General features: G+C 40.8%; 1 protein-coding gene across 7 annotated transcripts in view; it reads right to left on the bottom strand.

Annotated features, from left to right (window-relative positions):
• The window catches only part of ARHGAP6 (Rho GTPase activating protein 6), a 790,573-nt gene that overhangs the window by 344,338 nt on the left and 424,033 nt on the right, over positions 1 to 22,202 (bottom strand). Inside the window, exon 1 of one of the 7 annotated variants that reach the window (XM_006042037.4) lies at positions 10,538 to 10,852. The exons of the other annotated variants lie outside the window; for them this stretch is intronic. The gene's annotated coding sequence lies outside the window, so the exon portion shown is untranslated. Of the gene's footprint in view, positions 1 to 10,537; positions 10,853 to 22,202 lie in introns of those variants that run through there. 7 annotated transcript variants of the gene reach the window in all.

The raw sequence follows: 22,202 nt of genomic DNA, 5'->3' as shown, positions 1-22,202 counted from the left end.
TGAAATACAGAGACTGTGATATTAGAAGTAAGAGCCAAATGCAATGGGATGCCTAGAATAAAAGGCTTTGATATCAATCTGGGGATAAAGGAAGGCTTTATAAGAAGTCAGTGTTTCACTGGAGGCTTGAAGTTGAATAAGAGGAGTATGGGTTTGCTCAGTAGAAATGCAACATTGGAAAAAAAATTCAGTGGGTGCCAAGGCAAATGAATTTGAGAGAACAGGCTTGTTTGGGGGAAATTACAAGGCTAGAAGAAAGGAAACAGTAGGAGGTAAAGCCACGTAGAAATCAGGGCCAGATCCTGGCGGGCTATCTCTGCAGGATTTTACTCAGCCAGTGATGGCTAGTCATTAAGGAACCTTGGTTAAGAGAGGAACATGATCAGATTTGCATAAGGGAAAGATGACTGGAAACACTGTTGTAAAGGATTGAGGGAGAAAGCAAGCCAAAGATCCAGAGATCAGAAGAGACACTGGACTAGGTAGGATGCTGATTGAAATTGGAATAGATGGGGAGATACTTAGAACCACAAAGATGCTTGGGGGCAAACTGTATCTAGTGGGGGGCTGGGAAGGGGTAATCTAGGATGACTTAAACATTTCTGGTTTGAACAACTGGGACGATGATACACTAAATTGCTAAGATGAAAATGAGCAGAAGGGAATTAGGTCTGGTGTGTGTGTGGGGGGGCATGTGGAAAAGAAAGATGTTCAAATTTTGAAAGTGGTATTTTATCTCTAAAAACAAATAAATAAAACACATTCCCAAATCTGGCAAAATAGAATCTGGCCAGTTTACATCTTTCTTGAGCCTTCGTCTTCTCTCAACTACAATAGTTCCTTCACAATCAAGTAATACATAGTTTTGGAAACTGCTCACAAATGACCACCCTTAGCATAATAAAAAATGAAGTGTGGTGTTTTAAATTCCTCTGAGTCCATTATACATCATAGCCCATGACTCTTAACTTTGTAGAATTTGTAACTTCTTTGGAAAATTTGGAATTATTAGCCAAAAGGGAGAAAAGGCTTCATCTATTTGTAAAGACTTGAATGTATGGAGTTGCTGTCTCCTGCGACTTTAGTTCTTGCAGCAGCTGATGGTTCCAGAGAAGGCTACAGACAAACCCAGAAAGAGAAAAGAATGGGGCGCTTTCTTGAAAGCACGGCAGCTGTATTGATCAGGCTTTGGAAAAGTCATTTCTCAAAGGAGACGAAACTGTCCCCAGAGTCAATTGGTTCTTAACCCCATCCTTAGGACATGGCTGAAAAAACAATGTTCCTAGGAGAGAAAGTTATCAAATAATAAATGAAGAGGGACTTCAAAGACATCTCAAAAGCTGTATATTATCAAATGTGTGGCATCTTAAAAATATCATTCAGTTACATTTTTGATTATGGGTAATGGACCAAGTTGTTTCATAATCACAAACATAATGTACCAGAAACTTGAATAATTGAAGCCTAAAGAGTTCACTCACACCTGGAAAAGTCTGTATGGGCTACTTCAGTTTATCACCCTTCATCCTCTCCACCATCTCATTGTCTTTTGCTGCTACCTGCCAATCAGCAGTCATAATACATTAAATAATCTCCATATTCCCCTAGGTCCCAATTTTCTCAGTGTTCCCAGTTTATATTTCTACCATTGTGAATTTTTAATGACTTCATTTCAAATTAAGTGCATGTAATTTCAACATTTTTTTTTTTAAGTTGGAAACATGAGGTTCATTCTGGGAAAATTATAAAATGAACACAACTCACAGGCTAAACCCTGTGATACTATGAACTACTTTCATAGTATCTTGGGATAAAGTCAGGAGGTGTGTGACTGTCTAAATGACTTAGAACAGTGTTCTTCATTTTTATTTTTATCCTTAACGCAGTAGAGACATTTTGAGAATAAACGTCTAATTTCAGAGCCAAGAACACATAGAGTCAAGGAAATGTCACAATACAATGGCTGGGAAAGCTGCAAACATGTCTTAGAATTATAGTTAGATTGCTTTTTAAGGTGTAATAATTTAGTGATCCCAGGGTCGGGAAGATACCCTGGGCAAGGAAATGGCAACCCACTTCAATATTCTTGCCTGGAGAATCCCATGGACAGAGGAGCCTGGTGGGATATGGTCCATGGTCTCGCAGAGTCAGACTTGACTGAGCGACTAAATAACAACTGTATAGAGTACAGTAGTACAATATCTTCAAGTCCAGAGGCAAACATAAAAGCTTGCTATTTTTTGTGGTTTTTTTTTTTACGTATTATTTGTGTGAAAAGTCTTATAAACTTATTACAGTACAGTACTATATAGCCGATTGTGTTAGTTGGGCACCTAGGCTAACTTTGTTGGACTTAACGAATAAATTGGACTTATGATCTCAGTATTGGAACAGAGTTCTTTCGTATGTAGGGGACTTAGGATACTTGGTCAAATGCATCCACCTTCCTTGTCTCAATCTACATCATCTTTTAAAATTAAAGAGCTTTTCTCAAAACATTCATCCAAGGTTTATGCAAGTTATCCTAAAGTTTTAATCAGAGTATTCTCAATGAAACATTTACCCTGAAGTCTAAAATCAGCTTTTTTTTCCCTGCCTCCTCATTTCTTCATTCAGGTTGCTACAGCTTAGGACAGAGTCCCCAGATGTGGCGCCCATGGAACCACACAGACCAGTGTGTGTGTGGGGGGCAGTCCATGAGCTTTCCACATCTCCTGGTTGCCTCTTCCTAGAGTTCCCAGGATCACAGTGTTTATATGTGTAAAATATATTTGCCTTTATATTATGAAAACTGTCAAATATGAGCAAAGACAGAGACTAGACTAATGACCACACAGAAGTTTTGTGGCAGGTATCTGCTCTGCAGTTGAGTGCATATGGTTTTCTGATTGGCCCACACAATCAGGATTGAGAACCACTGTGCTCAAATGTTGACCAGATTTGGGTTGGGTTCTAGTAAGTCTGCTCTTCCTAGAAAATTCAAGACATTAACTACCACCAAAGAAAGATGCAAATTCACCACAAAATGTGATTTTCTGAACAAAACGTGAGCTTTAAGGCACCCAGCAGTAAGTGTGTTCTGCTTTCTTTAATTGAACAAATGCAGTGATGCCATAACCTCATTCATTCCTCATTCATTCAACAACCACAACAACAAATGACTTGAACCTGACACTCAGAGATGAAAACCTATACTCTTAGCCACTACAACATCCTGGCTGGTGGATACAAAGCTTGAGAGATGCTCTTCAGCCTGCAGTCAAGTTCTGTGGAGGCAGAGAGAAGTATAGTGCAGAGTTACTAGACAGAAAGTGTGGCAGCCAGAATAACAGCCCCTGCCCCCAAAGATGGCCACCTCTTAATTCTTGTGACTGTGTTATCTTACCTGGCAAAAGGGGCTGTGTAGATGTGATTAAGTTAAGGGATCCTGAGATAGTGAGGTTATTATGGATTATCCAGATGAATGCAACGTCATCAAAGAGTCCTTACCAGAGGGAGGCAGAGGTGGCTGTGTGTGTGTGTGTGTGTGTGTGTGTGTGAAAGAGAGAGAGAGATTGATTTGAAGATACTAGGCTGACAGCTTTAAAGATGGAGGAAAGAGCCATAAGCCAAGAAATTCAGGCAGCTACTAAAAGCTGGAAAAGGCAAGGCACAGATTCTCCCCCAGAGCCCCCAAAAGGAATGCAGCCTTTGATCTCAGAGGAGTGAGACTGACATCCAAAACTGTATGACATTAAATTTCTGATGCTTTCAATTTATGATAATTTGTCACATCAGCAATAAATAGGAAACTAACAGAGAAGGAATAGGAGGGAGCATTAGAAGAGAATGTTGGCAAGGTCAAGGGGACTGAGTTCAGATGATGAGAAGCTCCCAAACACTGTAGAAGGTAGATCTCGACCTGTCCGATTTTTATCTCCTGGTGCTAAAGTGCTGCTTCACACTATAGGTATCCCACCAATGATTTAAGCTGGAAAGTTTCCAAGACTGGAATCCTGAAAGCACTTTCCCCACTAACCAGAATTTTAGAAAGTTACACATAGTAAATATTTCAGGCTTGTGGTTCATATAGTCTTTGTCACAACTACTCAGATCTGCCAATGCAGCACAAAGGCGGCCATAAACCACATGTAAACAAAAGTTCCAATAAAATTTTAGTCATCAGTTCAGTACAGTTCAGTCGCTCAGTCATGTCCGACTCTTTGAGACCCCATGGACTGCAGCACGCCAGGCCTCCCTATCCATCAGCAACTCCTGGATTTTACCCAAACTCATGTCCATTGAGTTGGTGATGCCATCCAACCATCTCATCCTCTGTTGTCCCCTTCTCCTCCTGCCCTCAATCTCTCCCAGCATCAGGGTCTTTTCAATTGACTCAGTTCTTCGCATCAGGTGGCCAAAGTTGAGCCTCCAAATATCAGGTGGCTGAGTTTCAGCTTCAACATCAGTCCTTCCAATGAACACCCAGAACTGATCTCCTTTAGGATGGACTGGTTGGATCTCCTTGCAGTCCAAGGGACACTCAAGAGTCTTCTCCAACACCACAGTTCAAAAGCATCAATTCTTCAGTGCTCAGCTTTCTTTACAGTCCAACTCTCACATCCATACGTGACTACTGGAAAAGCCATAGCCTTGACTAAATGGACCTTTGTTGGCAAAGTAATGTCTCTGCTTTTGAATATGCTGTCTAGGTTGGTCATAACTTTCCTTCCAAGGAGTAAGCGCCTTTTAGTCATAGACACTAAAATTCTAATATCATATAATTTTCAAGTCACAAAATATTATTCTTTTGACTTTTTTCAACCATTTAAAAATGCAAAAACCTTTCTAGGCATGGAGGTCATACAAAAACAATTTGGCCCACTGACTGTAGTTTGCCAACCCCTGATATAGAGATTAGGGTCACTTAGGACCCTATACATATTTATTTGGCATCTACTCTCACGTGGCCAAGACCCAGTCCCTAGCACACTGCATCATGAGCTATATATATCAGCTAGATTCATGAGAGCAAGAGCCTTGTCTGGTTTTCTGACCTTGGTGTTCCCAGTACCCAAGATAGCGCCTGGCAATTAATTATCACTGAAGAAGAAATAATTCACAAATAATAAATATCAGTCAGTCTAAGAACTATATGGATAAGGTACATCATGAGTCCAATAGGAAATTGGAAACTCACCAACTCATGTAATACTGTGTCTATGAGGGAGACTATCTTCTGGATTTGAATAAATTGCTAAGAAACAGTCTTTTGAAACAAAGCCTGTAGATGAGCCCCCAAATGCAAGTATATGGGGGCAGAAAATAAGTGTAAGAATATGAGACCTGAGGAATAATGAAACTATGACACTCACACTCACACATCAGATCTCTTATGAGCAGGAAGACACAAACACAAAGGTCAGTGTTGCCCTGCGACACTCACTACATGGGCTCTGAAGCAATAAACAAGCACCCCGAAGCATGCCAAAGCCCACCAGCACAGCCTAGAATGTTTCTGGCTGTTCCTCAATTCTGAAATACACACTGCAGGCCAGCATTTTTCTTTGGTGACTGTTTATCTCATAAGTGGATGACTCATTTTAAGGCTCTCCGGATCCAGTTTTTGAGAGGTTGTCACAGGATTTTTTTTCTTTTAGATTGAAAGTGGATGATTTCTAATTTGCTTTCATTTCATAAATGTGAGATTGAAAGTGACCCAATGTTTCTGGATAGACAAAAGACCTTGATATTATAAAAATATCCTTTCATTCTGGGATACCATGGGGCAGCACTAATAAAGGGTAACAAAAGGATATAGCACAGTGGTTCTTGGGGGTGATTTTGCCCCCTCAGGGGACATTTGGCAATTTCTGGAAACATTTTTGCCTATCATGACTCTCAGGTGGGTTTCCTACTGGCAACTAGTGAGTAGACATCAGGGATTGCCTCAACATCCTACCATACACAGGATAGCCCCCTGTGCCCACAATGAAGAGCTACCTGGCTCCAGATGTTCATGATACAGAGATGGAAAAAACCTGGCCTAGCATGAGTTAGGTCTGCTCTTAGGTCCAAATAACACACAATCTCCTTAAAATGATGGTGTCAGAAGATATTAACACTCAAGTATCCGTTTTGTTTATCATCAAAGGTATGCACCCTTATATATTCCCTTATGCATGCTATCCATGATTATGTATATTATACATGTAGTTCCTGTATGTTATATAAATAAATAAACAGAATCCTAGAAGTTATGTAGAATTAGCATTAAGAAGGACAAACGCCACAAGCCAATTTAAAAGAGACAAACAAAAAAGCCTCAAATCATCATTAACTGGAGAACAAATCACCGAAAGCATTAACTAAAGAGATTTCCTTCCCGCCAGAAGTATATGTCTCCACATTGAGAAAAAAGAAGCAAAAAGCAAACTGAAAAACCAACCATCTAATATCTGTGATTTATTCAGAAAGGTCATTCTTCTGAGCTAAATCGCATCTTTACAAACAGACTTGATTTTCCCATGAAATAAAATTGACTGAAATGATTTTGGTTTTGGTCTATACCACATTGTTTTCTTATGTCCTTGAGACTCGTCTCTAATTGCAGCATTTCTTTAACCTCATCCAACTGTAAACTTCCCAAAACCCAGTGAGCCAACAAGAAGTAATGCAAGGCTCCTCAAAATACGGCCAGTAGACCTGGGGCAGTGGAATTACCTGGGCAGATGATTTTTGTCAACATGTAGGTTTTTGGGCTCTAAGGCAGATTCAGGGAATTAGGGTCACAAGGAACAGGGCCCAAGTACCTTCTCCATAAACCAGAATTCTCAGGAGATTCTCATCTTTGCACAATAAAGATTGGGACCCACTGGGATGGCAGTAAAGACTTGGATTTATATGGTTATGAGCTCTTTGGCATGATTCAGAACATCTCTAAGCCTCAGTTTTCTCATAAATAAGATGGAGCAAAGAATAAGACTTACTCCCAGGTTTGTAGTGATGGTATGAGACAATGCAAGTGAATTGCTTGCTGAGTGTGTATGAGTTCCCAGCAAGCCCTGAATACATGGTAATTAAAGTTATAATTGGACTTCACTGGTGGCTCAGATGGTAAAGAATCTGCCTGCCATGCAGGAGACCGGAGTTCGGTTGCTGGGTTAGGAAGGTTCCCTAGAGAAGGGAATGGCAACCCACTTGACTATCCTTGCCTGAAAAATTCCATGGACAGAGGAGCCTGAAGGGGTACAGTCCATCGGGTCGCAAAGAGTCAGACTGGACCGAGTGACTAAGCATGTTTACACACACACAAATTTATAATTAATTTTAACCATCATTCCTCTAAATTGGCCTCCCTTTCAAAAACTTAGCAGTTTTAGTGATACCAATAACTCTTAAGAAATGTGTGTTGGATTCATGAATAAACGGTTCCACTATGAGTAAGATGGAGGAGGGCATGGCAACTAACTCCATATTCTTGCTTGAAGAATCCCATGGACAGAGGAGCCTGGTGGGCTACAGGCCATAGTGTTGCATAGAGCCGGACATGACTGAAGCGACTTAGCATGCTCTCATGCACAGCTGGACTGTGATTCCACATAGGTGAGAAGCAGAAGAAAAGACCAGATCAGTAAGTTAAGGGTGGGAAAACCGGCATGTCATTTAGATAAACCATGCCAGGGGCTGAATTTCTTTTGTCTTCTACTGTGGCCACTGTCATTTACTAATAATTAATACTTGCTGAAGTATGGCATAAGTTTAAATACCAGGCTCACAACCCACATTTCTGAAAAGGGCTGCCTAGTTCTTTATAACTCCAAAATAAACACATCTCCAATGACAAGGAAATCCCTTCCTCATGAGTTTCCGGGTAAAGTTGAGGGTATTTGCATAGCTGTTACACTCCTGTTTGGACTCTTCAAAGAGGTTATTCCTTTATGAACTCAACAAATAACTTTTGCTAATTCTTCTTCTCTTGATTCTTCAAGCACTCCTTCTCAACAGATCTTTAGGAATATTTAATACTTCTATATCTCACTTAATTTTTTGTACTATTTATATATTCTGCTTTTTTTTCAAAAGCAGAAACTTTAGAAAATTCTGAACATTTGGTTGGTATAACAGTGCATTTTTACTTTTTGCCTTAGTATATTAGCTATTGATTGCTAGTACAAGAGGTGCCAAAATACGTTAGAGTAACATAATGGAAAAATGGACTTCACTCATTCTACAAATATTAACGAGCACCTTTGATAAGCCAGGCACCGTTCTAGATACTGTGGATTCATTGGGGAACAAAACAAAGAGCTCTCCTCTCAAGGAGTGTCCAGGCCAGTGGAGGAAACTGATGAGAAATAAACATAATCAATGAGTCGATTACATAGCAAGTGATAAAGTGATAAGCCCCAAAGAAAAAGAGAAGGTAGAGGAAAGTGAGGGGCATCAGGAGTGTTGGGAAGGTTTCCAGGGCAACCTTACTGAGAAGGTGATATTTGAACTAACTCTTATGGAGGTGAGGTAATGAGCCAGGCAGATTTCAGGAGATGAGCATCCCAGACAAGTATGAGTTGACACAGGGGCAGCTTGGGGCAGTGGCTAAAAGCAAAAGTTGGCAAGCTTGGCTGCCTGGGCTTGAGTCCCAGTTCTGCCACTTTCCAGCCATGTGGCTTTTCACAAGCTTATTTTCTCTCCCCATGCTTTGTTTTCCTAATCCATGAAATGGGGATGATGACAAGCCAGGGCCTGGAAAATTACTGACTGTGAACCAAATCCCATCTACTGATTGTTTTTGCAAATAAAGTTTTATTGGCACATAGCCACAGTCATTCCTTTCGGAACTGTCTACAACTGCTTTCACACTACAATGGCGGAGTTGAGTGGTTCTAACAGAGACTGTCTGGCCTGTAAAGGTGGAAATATTTACTCTATGACTCTTTATAGAGAAAGTTTGCTGGCCCCTGGACTACAGTAAAAGTAAAGGCACACCTATGATTAGGGTTTCTCTTTGGGATCATCATTCTCCTCTCCTAAGATTTTGTTTCTCTGGGCAACATCCCAGAGAACCTATAAAGATATCACATGACACAGTAAGACTTGGGGACATTGTAAAATATGTAAAAGCTGGAGTGAAATAAAAGTGGTTCTCTGCAAATGGCCTATTTGTCTGGATTACTGATAAACCAAAATCGAAATGAACACTGTGAAACCCAGTGCTGTGCTACCACCACTCAAAAAACAACAAACAAACAAACAAAAAACTCCCAAACTTTGCTCGTCACATCTTGTTTCACTCATACATCTTGTTTCAGTGGAAAGAACCTTTGGCAGGGAAGAGACACATCCACATAATCGAAGTTCCCAAAGGCGAAAACATCAGAACAAAAGGCCAGTTTCATCTCTGTGTATCCTGAGTTGAATTGTGGACTTGTCTACCAGCCACCAATTTAATTCTGAGTTTTAAGATTCACTTGAATCTTGGATGGGAAAGAGATAAAAGAGCCCGCACAGATCCCAAGAGTGTGGAAAAATGGAGACCCTTGCAAGAATTAGAAACTTCTCAATGACAGCTCCAGCAGCTGATGGTTTTGCTTGTCTTTCTATAATTAAATTTAGTTCACTGAAATTAGAATGACAGACCTTCAGAGATGGATTGGACCTTGGAGATATGGCTAACATTGTCCACTCTCTGCTAGCTACTGTTCTAAGTCCTTTATTTATATTAACTCATATAATTCCTACAACAACTCTAAGAACTTTGTTACCATTATTATCCCCATATTTCAGATGAGATTATTTTAACGTGTCAAGATCACGCACCTAGTAAATGGCAGAATTGGAATTTGCAACCGGGATGTAGATTCCAGAATCTAGACACTGACAACCGTATGTATTTCACCACATCTCCTGATGAATCAATCCAATTCCTACCTTTGCAAAGGAGCAAAGAAAAATCCAAAGAAGTTAGGTGACCCCTGCAGTAGCAGTGGGATCTGCATTGTTAAGAGTCACATTCTACCTTTTCCACCACTGAGTCTTTTCATTCTGAGACATACCCTTATAATAGTATAAACCAGAAATTATGTAAAAATCCAAAAGCTTAAGGTTTTACTCTTTTATAAAGCAGAGCACATTCGATTTATGATTAGGCTTATCTAATGTCTGAGCTGTTCTGCAAAGCCTGTATTTATCATAGCCACAGAAACTAAAATCTTGCCCTGAGTTCAAGAAGTCTAGAGGGGCACATAAACTACTTTACCCTTTCAGACCTGAAAACAGCCTGTGCTGAATCTTTGTAGAAATCAGCCCAGATCTACTTCATCACGGCACGCTCCTTTCTGGTCCGATTTGCTCATTTCAAGCTGCTCCAATATCATCAATCAATCTAAAAATAATGTTCCCATAAATCTCCATTGGCACAGACAGACTTAGCTGTCACACATCTCAGACACTAATCAATCCACTTTTCTTCCCAAATCACAAGACAAATGTGGAAGAATCACAACATTATATCACAATAATCTGGAAAAGACGAAGTATAGATATTTATATTGCTTACCCATGAATTATATTCAGCTGTGTCTTTGCTGTCCTCTCTAATTTCACTGAGCTAAGCTTGGAGTAGGAACTTGAGTCTGTTTAAAAAAAATTATTTTTTTGATGAAAAATACATCCTGAAATGGCAGATTGCAGCGAGTGTCTGAGAAATGGCCCAGCTGGCATAGCTGTGACTCCCACAATATCTTTTGTTGCCAGAGACCTCTGCTACCATACGTCTCGGGACCAAAAAAAAAAAAAAAAAAGCTATCTTTTCATCGGACCATTGAGAAGTTCCTGTCCCTTCAGAATGGAGGCAGGCTGTGTCGCTGAGTGAGTGAGTGTGCGAGTGACTGAGTGTGTGTGTGTGTGTGTGTGTGTGTGTGTGTGTGTGTGTGAAAGCAGTGCTAAGGGGGAGGAACAAAAAGAATGCAGAGAAATTGAAACTGGATTTCCTGATTTTTATTTTAATAAGACTATTTTGAAGAGATATTCTGGAGTTAGAAAAGGATTCCTCTAAAAAAATCCCCTTTTCCACAGGGATCTACAAATGGTAATTGGACTGTAACTGTGCAAACTGTCCTTATTAGGAATCAACCAAAGAATGACGGAAGCCTCGGGTAAAACCTCTGAGAGCGTGATCAAAGCGCATAGGGTGCTTTCTTTGTTTAGGATAAAGTCTCAATTCTTACATTCCATTTTAAAAACACTGACTTCTTCATTTTTCTAACACTAGTAAAAAAAAAAAATTAAAAAAACAAAAAGGTTTCATTCTCTCTTATACTGAAGCACAACACATGCTCTGAATTTTACGCTTTTTGTAAAACAATAGTCCTTGAGAAGTTGTTCATTTCCTGCACAGGGGGTGTGGAGGTCAGAGTGGGTGTAACCACTGTGACCCTGTTTAGGAGGGTGCAGGTTGGGGGTGGGGGCAGCGGGGAGACAGCCTTGAAGAACAGAGAGAAAAGGAAAGATTAAAAACATATCGAGACAGCAAAAGAGACACTGATGTATAGAACAGTCTTATGGACTCTGTGAGAGAGGGAGAGGGTGGGAAGATTTGGGAGAATGGCATTGAAACATGTAAAATATCATGTATGAAACAAGTTGCCAGTCCAGGTTCGATGCACGATACTGGATGCTTGGGGCTGGTGCACTGGGACGACCCAGAGGGATGGAATGGGGAGGGAGGAGGGAGGAGGGTTCAGGATGGGGAACACATGTATACCTGTGGCGGATTCATTTTGATATTTGGCAAAACTAATACAATTATGTAAAGTTTAAAAATAAAATTAAATTAAAAAAAATAAAATAAAAACATATCGTGATCACTAATTACCTTGATCTCCATGTATTCCACATGGCACTGAACCAAAAATAACTCAAAAAGACATCTTTGTTTTCCAGTCAATATGAAGTTATAGTTCTCCTGTGGTCACAAGTTCCAACAAAAGAATCACTGTGATTATAACTGACAAACTGAGCAATAATTTCATGGAAGAGCTTACTGACTCAAAATTTAGGGACTCGGTACATTTTTAACTAGGATTCTGTGAGGTTAATCATCACTTGATATAAGCCACACACAGCTTCTGTTGCTCCTGCTATTTATTTAGTGAGAGGAAAGAATTTAAAAACAATAAAATACATCAGATGTTTTTCTTTACTAGAACAATTACACTTAAAGAGAAATTCAGAGTAAAAATTTGCCTGTTGTAGCATATACCCTCACCTCCACTAACCTCAAAACTCAGATGTTGAAAAGTCATCATTTCAGCAGATAGTGAATAAGGTTCATGTCATCTGAATACTCATTTATGGAATTTAGACCCACCAAAGTTATTTAATATAATACTTTGCATGGAAATGATAAGTATGAGATTCATTTGTCATTGTTGGGCAAGTGATCTTTCAGTTTATGAATAGATGCAAGCACCCTGTAGTCTTCAGTGAATCCTTATTAAGTGTCAGATATTGTTCTAAACATTTTATGGGCACTGACTCATTTAACTGATGAAAGAATTATAAAAAGTAGTTTACATTTTTATCCCCATATAATAGATGAAAAACAGAAGCTCAAGAGGTTAAGTAACTTACTCCCAAATTCACAGCTCATAAGTAATACAGCTGTGATCCCAACTATATTAAAGTTTTTCTATGAAATTGGCTGGAAGACAAAGCCATAGTTCACAAGCAGCTGTAGTCAGAGCCATGTCATGGTGTTCAGTAAGAAATAGACACAGGGATTTAATGAGTACAATTACCTAAGCCTGGAGTGGCCTGTTCATTTGATGGAGACAACACTGTCAGGTCCATGAATGTTTCATGTGAAAGTGAGCATTTCTTCAAGTGGCTAATCTCAAGTAATCTTAAGAGACAATATTTTGTGAAATTCCTAGTTTGTTTTAACAGTGGAAACAAGTCAAGCCTTGAGAGGATATGCAGAAATAATGGAGAAGTTGAGTATCTCTGGCATTCTTTGGGAAAATGCATTCAAGCCAGAAAAACAAAGGGTGACATAAGGAATCTTCTTTAAGATTCAAATACTCTTTAAGTAGAACCAAGAAGAGGCCAAAAAGTCACCCAAACAGCCTTTGAAATAAGTATCAGGAAGCAATCATAAGGTCCAATCTGTGGAAGAGTTTTGCCACCCAGAAAAAAATGCCAGGAACACGGTGATCTTTTACCCACTTAACTCTTGATTAGCCAAGGATACCAAGCAACAATTTACAGCCTCAATATCTAAGCCATTAAGTATTTACTCCTGACTCTTACTCTGGATTATTACTGTTTATATCACTAGGGACATTTTGCACTTTCAGGGCAAAAATATTATAGAACCACTTTCAAACTTTTGGAGTGAACACATTTCTGATGATACCACTGTTTTGCTTAAAACCCTTTGATGTCTCCTCTTTAGCTCATGGATAAAGTTCAGATTCCTCAGCATGGCATCCATTGCCATGTATGCTGATTTAAACAGAATAAAATCAAATATTCATTGCAAAACAGAAAATAATAATAATAATTGAAAATATTGAGCATATATTAGATGATATGCACTACACATGTGGTATGCATTCACTCTCACAATTGCATATTATGGGTGTGGTCATGGAGATATAGAAACAGAGGAAAAGACTCACAGGCTGCACAAAGACTTCTTCATGGGCTCTCAGCTAGATGACCTATGCCAGTCTCCTTTGCACAGAGTAGAGGTCATATGACTAAACTCTAAGCAATGGACTGTAGGAGGAAGTGACAGGCTTCATTTCTAGCCTTGGCCCATAAAAACCTGGAGACAACATCTCTCAAAGCTACATGAGGTCATCCCAGGCAGGGACCACACTTCTCAATATTCATGCCCAAGCGTCCCCTGCTCTTCAGTTCTGACCACCTCTGGGATCTGCCTTAACCAATCAAACGTGGCAGAAATGACAGTGAGATAATTCTGGACCTAAGACTTAAGAAGTCCTGGCAATTTCCACTTTTGCATTCTTGGGACCCTTGAACCACCATGTCATAACTGTGGCTACTCTACTGGAGAGACCCCCTGGAGAGGCCACATGGAGCATGAGAAGAGCTTAGCTGTCCCAATGTCTCAGCTCAATCCAGCTTCCAGACAACCTCCCAGTTGAGTGAAGTCTTATGAGTGACCTCTGTCAAGGCCAGCAGAAATGTTCAGCTGAGCCCAAATCAGATTGCAGGACCATCAGCGAATAAAGCAGTGGTTGTTTTAGGCCACCAAAGCTGGGGGGCAGGGAGGGCGGGTTTTTTTTTTTTTTTTTGAAGCAGTGAATAACCAAATCAATATCTTCTTGTGTTGAAGATAGTGGAGCAACAGGAAAAAACAGCTTGGGTCCTTGAATCCTTGTCTGGAACACAGCCATCCTACCAATCATAGAGACTATGACAATACGAAAGTGAAGGTGAAAGTGAAAGGTGCTCAGTCGTGTCCAACTCTTTGTGACCCCACGGACTGTTCTTCAGGCAAGAATACTGGAGTGGGTAGCCTTTTCCTTCTCCAGGGGCTCTTCCCAACTCAGGGATCGAACCCAGGTCTCTAGCCACCAGGAAAGCCCAACAATATGAGTGAGTAACAAACATTATGGTGAGATTTGGTAACGTTTGTGATATGGCAATCAACCTCACCTTTTTAAACTTCTTTTGTACACACAGATCACAATTCTAAACAGTTTGAATCTGGAGTCCTATCCCTGGAACTTCTCATGTACGTCTCCCCACTGATCCACATGGCAGGTCATTCCTTCAGTTTCAACATTTTCACATGGAAAGAAAGTAGCTGATCAACCGGATGATAAAATAAAAACTATTCTTTATAAGTCATTTTGCAGAACATGTAGAAAGTCTTTTAGGAACAAAAGAATAAATAGTTTTAAATAATATACAGCAAATATTTAGAAACAGGTGATGCTTCTTTTAGAATTATGACTTGATATGATGCAGTGGTATAGTGAAATTTCATCTAGATCATATTTATCACTGATAAAACTTTTGCTGGTCCAATTACCCTCTTTTGACCAGTAACATAGAACTAGCACTTGAGGTCTTAATATTTTTTGTGATAGTACGTAAAAAATGTGAAAAATTGTTAAGGACATTTCAATCCTTCTGATACTGTACAGAGTACAGTGAAGATGTGGTATCTTTTAGTTGCATTATCAGACTCTACCTTTATATTGGGCTTCCCTGGTGGCTCAGTGGTAAAGAATCCACCTGCAATGCATGGGTTTTATCCCAGGGCCAGGAAGGTCCCCTGGAGGAGGAAATGGCAATCCCCTCCAGTATTCTTGCTTGGAGAATCCCATGGACGGAGGAGCCTGGTGGGCTGCAGTTCATGGGGTAGCGAATGAGTGGGATATGATGGAGCGACTAAACAACAACAAGTAAAAACAAAGATGGACGATTCTGCATTCTCTTGTGGCTATCATTTGCTTCCCTAACAATACATAGCTGCCCTCTTCACTCCCAGCACTTGACCTTTGTCTCATTTCTAGTATTCTCTTGCTCCTACTGTCACCCACTTGCAGACAGACTAACTTTCAGATCCTTCAGATCTAAATATCTACCATCAAAGCCAAGTATTAGATATCTGGAAAGTTACTAAAGGCCACAAATCTGAAACAATCAAAACCACAACAAAGAATCTCTAACACCTGGCGGTGGTGGTGGTTTAGTAGCTCAGTCGTGTTGAACTCTTGCAACCCCATGGACTGTAGCCTGTCAGGTTCCTCTTTCCATGGGATTCTCCAGGCAAGAATACAGGAGTGGGTTGCCATTTCCTTCTCCAGGGGATCTTCCTGACCCAGGAAATGAACCCAGGTCTCCCGCATTGCAGGCAGATTCTTTACCGACTGAGCTACAAGGGAAGCCCAACACTTAGTTAGGGCTTACAGAATATTTGCTATACTCTAGGAGGCAGGTTGGCACCCCACTCCAGTACTCTTGCCTGGAAAATCCCATGGATAGAGGAGCCTGGTAGGCTGCAGTCCATGGGGTCGCTAAGAGTCAGACACGACTGAGCAACTTCACTTTCACTTTTCACTTTCCTGCATTGGAGAAGGAAATGGCAACCCACTCCAGTGTTCTTGCCTAGAGAATCCCAGGGACCGGGGAGCCTGGTGGGCTGCGCTCTACGGGGTCACACAGAGTCGGACAGGACTGAAGTGACTTAGCATAGCATAGCATAGCATAGCATAGGAGGCAGGTATTAGGATTGTTCTCCTTTTGCAGACACGAAAGTAACTTGCTTGAATTCACACCCAGACAGCCTGTTTCCAAATGCAATGGGTTTAGCCCTTAGGCTATATCACAGCATGCCAGGTACATTTTCTTCAATGAGTCTCTTGGAAGACACGTGCGCGAAGTGAGTATGGCACAAAGCACCCGACAAGGACTGGATGGCCCCTCTGTAACTGGGAGAAATCTGGTAAATGCACGGAGGGCAGCCAAGTTCCCAAAGCCTTTATGAAACAGAGGGACAGAAATGTGCACACAGAGAGGTAGGGCAGCTGGGGGAAACAAACAGAAAGCTGAGGTGGAGATCACCTTCGGGAGCAAGAGTGGGGGACTGGTGTCTGAAAGAAGGAGAAACAGGCATTTTAGAAAGCCTCCCAGGTCATATCCTTTACAAGTCGGAACACACATGCCAAGTTTTGGGGTAAAGGTGTGACACAGTGAAAGTGGTGTTTGAGGAAAGATGAATGACGCAAACTGGTGCACAACAGACAGGAAGGGAGAGCAAGAGGAAGTAAACATTGAGGTCTACAGTGTGGTGGGAGAGGGAGGCTCTGCGCATGGCATCAGCTGACAGAAAGGGACTGAGGCAGTGTCAGAAATAAAAACTCAAAGTGGTCCACTTTCAAGGACAACTAGCCTAGAGTGACAGCCTGCTGATGTGATAGCCATTAGGATCCTCGTGCAGGAAAATCCAGACAAAGGGAAAGTGGAGTGCCTAGGATTTTCACTTGGGCTCATTCTATTGGTGAATTCAAAACATAAGAATGGGAAGAAGAGTGCAAGGAGAATAATAAATCCAGGTGACATCGGGAAGACTGTTAACCCCATAGTACTCAGCCAGGGAGGAACTGGGGGAGGGGCTAGGGTGCCTGATGAAAAACCCATTGTAACCACTCTGGGTGTGCCTGCCCACCAGCCACCTGATCTTGCAAGACCATCACTAAAGCCTTGCTTCCCACTGCACCTCGTGTCTCCAAGTCCATTCTTTGGGTTTGGGCCCGTGGGCTTTATTTCCCACAGGAGCAATAAAGCAAGCAGTGCTTAGAGATGCTTTCTTTATGACAGTCCTTCAGTTTGTCCAATAAACGTGGATTCCCCAGAGAGTCGGATCCAATATTATACTGGGAGAAACACCTTCAGGGGCATAGTGAGATGTTCACATCTCATTTTCAAGTATACGCATCTGTTACTAGACTGCAGGAAAAAAGTCTAGTTTTAATAATATTCTTGGAATATTTGCTACAAAAGCAAAATCAGTTCAGATGGAGATGGTGACAAATTTTAGAACAAACTCTACAAGGACCTCCTGCAATGCGGGAGATCTGGGTTCTATCCCTGGGTTGGGAAGATCCCTGGAAAAGGAAACAGCTACCCACTCCAGTATTCTGGCCTAGAGAATTCCATGAACTGTATAGTCCATGGGGTTGCAAAGAGTCAGACACGACTGAGTGACTTTCACTACAAGGACCAGCCGTTCTCTAACCTGGCTGCACATTAGAATTACTTGGCATATACCTCCATTAAAAAAAGAAAAGAATTACTTGGTGCAGTTTTCAAAAATACTCATACCCTCGACCACCTCCAGACCAGAGAGGTCCAATAGACTTTTCTGTGATTATGGAAATTTTTCTACTGTCTGATATGCTGGCCACTAGCCACCCATGCTAATGAGCTCTTGAGATGTGACTAAGCAGACGGTCACCGAACTTTTAATTTTCTTTCATCTTCATTGATATACATGTAAGTAGCCACTGTGGCAAGTGGCTATCGTATTGGACAGTGAAGGAAGAGGTCAAATCACAGACTCTTTAGGGTTGGGGTGTAGGTACTGGCAGGCTTACACAATTCTCCAGGGGATTCCAATGTGTGGTCCAGGGTGAGAATCATTGCAAAGGTCTGCGATTAAGGAAATCATCAGTGGTGGCAAATTCCTCGCACTTTTTCTCTAATTCCACTAAGTGTGTGCCATGCACCGTTGCCTCTCTTCCTGCTGTCCCCACTTCTCCCTTCTCACATCCTGCCACATTGCCATATGAAAGGTACACTGTCTAGTCCTTTATTTACTGACCCTGCCAGATTTCCCTGATACCAAGGGTAGATTCTGATCCTCTTTCCTTCTCTCTCAGGGGCGGCAGAAATAAAACCTAATAATGCTACCGAGTAAGAATTCAGTTCCCACATTTGTACACCCATAATTTAAAAATTTTTTTCCCTTGCACAGGCTTGATCCAGATGCCAGTTTCTATGATTACTGCCATGAACATGATGAGGAATATTTTTAACGGTAGCACAGTGAAGCGGCCACCGTCTTTGAGGTGTGATAAACAGGTCTTATCTGCTCATTTGCCACTGTTTCCTTCAAATGGGATGCGGATGACAGCACAGTGGTTGCAGGGCGGGTTCTGTGGTCCCTCTGAATCCCAGCTCAGCCCACAGCTAGCCATGTCTGTATCTAACCACTCTAAGGCTCAGTTACAGAGTCCTGTGGGAGACCTAGAGAACAAGCTAGTGGTTACCAGTGGGGAGAGGGGATGGGGAAGGAGCCAGACAGAAGTAGGGGAGTAATAGTAAACAAACTATTAGGTATAACATAAGCTGCAAGGATATTTTATACAACAAGAGGAATATAGCCAATTTTTTGGTAATAACTATAAATGGAGTATAATCTTTAAAATTGTGAATCACTCTATTGTACACCTGCAACTTATATAATATTGTGCAGCAACTATGTGAAAGTGAAAGCGTTAGTTGCTCAGTTGTATCCGACTCTTTGTGACCCAAGAGTAGCCCACCAGGCTCCTCTGTCCATGGGATTCTCTAGGCAAGAATACTGGAGTGAGTTGCTGTGCTCTCCTCCAGAAGATCTTCCCAACCCAGGGATCTAACCTGGATCTCCCGCATTGCAGGCGGATTCTTTACCATCTGAGCCACCAGGGAAGCCCACTATACTTTAATTAAAAAAATAGTCCCATGGGGAGGATTGAGCAATGCATGTAAAATATGCATGATGAATGAGACATGTGCTACACACACACTCTCCTACCCCAGATTTTGACACCCTGCCCTGCCATTTTGTGGTGAGTAAAGCAAATAGCAGGACAAACTTTTGGGAGGAAGTCATGGAATTCATAAAAGCATGTTCCAAGAAGTGATTAATTAATGTGGCAATATGAAGACAATTTGGAAAATTCTTACAAGGAAAAATAATATGATTCTGTGATTTTCAAAAAATATTGAACTTATTTATTCTAATGAGTCTTCACTTTGATTGATTTCCATACCACCAGTTAATATTAATGGGACAAGGAAGTATGTGCTAATAAACATAGATAAACAATTTATTCATAAAAATTATAAGACTCAGAATTCCAGGGTTCAGTGATATCAACATCAGAAGTATACTGTACAATCTCCAGGCACATTATCCCTTTGTCGAGCTTTCTCAATGTAGTCTAACAACATGTTCCAATATTATTTTCAATTACAAACACTATTGATTGATTTTCTACACTGAGTTTTCCTGCCTTCTTCCTTGTTAAGTATCTGTCTATGGGTAGAAAAAACTTTTAATGTAAGAAAACCTAAAATGACAATCCATTAGCATCATCAGAGTTTGTAGTCCACACAACTATCAGTGGTAAGGATTGCTTGTCAGTGACTCACAGCACAGATAAGATAAGCAGGGAGCTATGCACTATCCCCAGGGAATTTAGATAGGTGAGGAATAACTAACATTTCTTGTGGATGTAAATATGTGTGTGTGTGCTAAGTCGCTTCAGTTGTGTCTGATTCTTTGCAGCCCTGTGGACTGTAGCCTACCAGGTACCACTGCCCATGGGATTCTCTGGGCAAGAATACTAGAGTAGGCTGCCATTTCCTTCTCCAGGGCATCTTCCTGACCCAGGGATCAAATCCACATCTCTTATGTCTCCTGCATTGGCAGGTGGGTTCTTTACCACTAATGCCACCTATAGCCATCATTATTTCTAGCCTTAATTATGTATTCCTTGTTTTAATCATTAAACAATTTTATGAGGTAATGTATATTAATATGTATTCATTTCACAGATAAAGAAATCAAGCACTAGGCAATTAACTTGTCCCAGGAAATAGACTGTAAGTGACTGAGCTGGGATTCAAATTCATGAGCCTTAACCCCAGGGTTTGGGGTCTTAACCACCCCACTATGCTACCTCCCTGTGAGAACCAAACTTTTCTCTCAAAGTATGGGCGGTATGACTCCAAAAGTACATCAGAATGACTGTGTGAGGGCACTCTAGGCTGATCTCAAATCCTCTCTCATTTATTTTTCTTACAAAATAAACTTCTGAAGTTTCTAAATTATCTGATATCAAGAATAAATTACTCCTAGCATCGATTCAGGCATGACTTGACCTTGAGGTGGCAACTATCAATCTAGAGGACAGGTGGATGGACTACAGCCCTGGCTACATCCAGCCCCTACTAGCTTTTGTAAACTAGAGCCCAGCAAGGTCCATTCATTTCCACCTTGTCTAGGGCCATGACTGATAGAATGGCAGAGTTGAGTGGTTGCACTAGAGATATATGACTTTGAATGACTAATATTTACAACTTCACAGAAAAAGTTAGTTGGTCCTGTTCTGGAGTCATTGAAAAGAAATCACCAGACATGCAGCACAGGAAATGACAGAGTTGCAAAGGAATCACATCTTTTTATGACTCCCATTGCAACATGTACGTATGTATAAGCAGATGAATCTATAGATTGCTCAATAGCATAGTTTTCCTTTACGTCTCTTTTGAGGCCCCAAACGACCTAGACCCTGGAGCTACGTAGGGAATAACTTGTGATGTCTCACTGTGGAGGGAGGGAAGAGAGGATGGGGAATGTCTAAATGTCAGATATTTTCCCAGAAAACTCTAACTTCATAGGCTGCCTCCCTCTTCTGCAACTATCACACCACCCCGCCCATCACATTTTAGCTAATTTCTTGACATTTAAACATCGGAAATCTATTTGACTCTTTATATATTTGGGCCTTTTCACTCTGCCTAGATTGCACATAGATGTGGCATTTCGAAGAAATAGCACTTACATTTTGTGCTTTTGCACATTTGTTGATTGAAAGAAAGCTTTTGGGAAAGTACACTTCTGAGTCTAAACTGAAAACTATTTTGTGTCCATTAGCAAGGAAACAACAAGACTGGCAGGCAATACTTATATTTAGGACACTTGTTCTAAAGTAGCTAACATCACTTCCAATAAAAATGAAAAAAAGTCTTACTTTCTGGCTTTTACTATTAAGTGTCAAAACATCTAAAAGGGTCAACTTAATTTGCAGAACAACACAAAATGCCAGGTATGACATAAAAACAAGCCATCTGCACTTACTGGCACAGAGCTGACTTTTTAGTTGCCATGTTTCAGGCTTTTTTTTTCTTCCAGAGATGTTTTCTCTTCAATATACTATGTTTAAAATGATAAAAAGTGTTTCACAGACCTTTCTAAATACTTCTGCTTTGACATAAGGAACAAATGCTTCCTTTGAGCAATGAAATGTACAGAAACTGAAGTCTAAAAAGTAAATTATAGTAAAATATTACTGGGGCTTGGAGAGGTAAAACAAATGGATGCATATTTAATAGACTTTATTTCTTAGAGCAGTTTCAGTTTCCTAGCAAACCCGAGTAGAAGGTTCAGAGACTCCCATACAACTCCTGCCCCTACTCAAGCACAGCCTCCCCCTTCCCAGCATCCCCACCAGAGGGGCACATTCGTTAGCACCGACAAACCTACACGGATGTGTCACCATCGGGCTAAGTCCATAGTTTACATTAGCGTTCATGTGTGATGTCGTATGTTCTGCTGGTCTGGACGGATGTGTAATGACATGTATTCACAATTATAGTATCACCTACAGTCGTTTCATTGCCCTAAAAATCCT

Source organism: Bubalus bubalis, chromosome X (assembly GCF_019923935.1).
Source record: "Bubalus bubalis isolate 160015118507 breed Murrah chromosome X, NDDB_SH_1, whole genome shotgun sequence".
In the NCBI taxonomy this organism is placed as follows: domain Eukaryota; kingdom Metazoa; phylum Chordata; class Mammalia; order Artiodactyla; family Bovidae; genus Bubalus; species Bubalus bubalis.
Note: the sequence above shows the minus strand (reverse complement) of the source record. Positions and strands in the feature narration are given on the sequence as shown.